The 1,534-nt window shown below is 45.0% G+C and overlaps 1 long non-coding RNA gene across 1 annotated transcript; it reads left to right on the forward strand.

Annotated features, from left to right (window-relative positions):
- The first annotated feature begins 528 nt into the window (after positions 1-528).
- LOC135289703 (uncharacterized) lies at positions 529-1,243 on the forward strand. The gene is made up of 3 exons (XR_010352432.1): positions 529-639; positions 1,069-1,094; positions 1,184-1,243. It is a non-coding gene; the product is annotated as an uncharacterized LOC135289703 (long non-coding RNA).
- Positions 1,244-1,534: the final 291 nt, after the last annotated feature.

The raw sequence follows: 1,534 nt of genomic DNA on the forward strand, positions 1-1,534 counted from the left end.
ACCTTCTGTTAATCCCTGCCCAAGTTCCTGTCTGTCACCCACTGACCCCTCCCCTTTTTCCAGAAAGTTCTCCCCTTGGCAGTGGGTGATTGGATCAGGAACAAGAGTCCCTCCTTACTACCTTCCCCATTCATTATCCGGTGTGTCCCTCCCAAGTGTGTTGCCTCTTAAGTTCTCCCTCATTGGTTATTGTATTGTACCAACCCCATTGTTCCACCCCGTTTATATACCATTGTATTTCCTTGCTCCTGGTCTTCTCTCAACTGGCTCCTCTCGAGACAATAAACCTTTGGACTTTGCCCCCGAGAGGAGTCCCTCTTTTCTTTATTTACTTTGCTTCCTTGCTGTGCACTGCTGTCTCATGCTGAGGCGCTCCCCGGACACCCCCGGCACATCTGAGAAGTGCTCCCTGCTGCACTGCTGTCTAAGTTCTCTACTCCCCCAGAGTGGGGAGGAGATTGCACCGGCTGAGCTGAGGCACAGCAGCTGACAGTGGGGGGGGCACTTCCCAGATGTGCTGGGGGCGTCTGGGAAGCGCCTTAGCAAGAGGCAGCGGTGGGCTGTCCCATTGGGAAAGGCAATGCTAGAGCAACTTACTGGGCACTTGGCACTCAGCCAAGGTCAGTCTGCTATGTGCAGGTAACTAGTAAATTCAAGGAGTTGGACTTTTTGCCACTGTCATAACCAGTTCAATCCAGTTTTCTCTCTCTCTGCCTACATATCCAGCTGTTTCTCTATGAGGCTTTTATGGGATGCTGCAATAAAACCCTTCTAAAATTGAAGTAAATGGTATCTAGTACTCATTTATCTTTTGCCACACCAGTTATCATAGAGAACAATCCCATTCATTAAACATAATTTCCTCTCCATAAATCCATGCTGACTCCTCCCAATCACCTCCTTATCCTTCACATATTTGGAAATATTTTCCAGGATTATTTTCTCCATCACTTTAGAAAAGAGTAAGGTTAGCATGACAAGCTATAGTTTGAGAGCTGTAGATCTCCAGAAGTTTGGTTTTGACCTTCTTGAAAATAGAAGTGACATTTGTTTTCTTCTTATCCTCAGGAACCTCTCCAAAGCTCCATGACCTGGTAGAGTTAACCAAGACTGGTTTTACAATAAGATCAACCCACAGCTTGGCCTAATACATTCTAATGTCAGTTATTCCTTGTTTTGTAAGTTTGAGGTCAAGCAGAACATCTGATTTCATCAGCTCCTTGTGCTGGTATCAGTATACTCCAGAAATTCCACTTGTGTCCTACTCTGGTGTCCTTCCAGAGATATCAAGATGGTAAGAGACTCTCCTAATAATCAGTGGTGGTGAATGAAAGGCTTCTTTGAGTTAACTAGACCTCATCAACTTCATTTTCTTGACCAGGCAATCTGTAAGAGACACTGCAACTCCGACCATGTTGGTCTGCTGAACTCATAAACTCATAAACTCTCAACTGATTCATCATATACTCCCAGGCAGAGCTCCAAGCATTCCAGATATAATTAAAATGGCATTAGCTGCTTAATTTCAAATCCG

This window comes from Passer domesticus, chromosome 1 (genome assembly GCF_036417665.1).
Source record: "Passer domesticus isolate bPasDom1 chromosome 1, bPasDom1.hap1, whole genome shotgun sequence".
In the NCBI taxonomy this organism is placed as follows: domain Eukaryota; kingdom Metazoa; phylum Chordata; class Aves; order Passeriformes; family Passeridae; genus Passer; species Passer domesticus.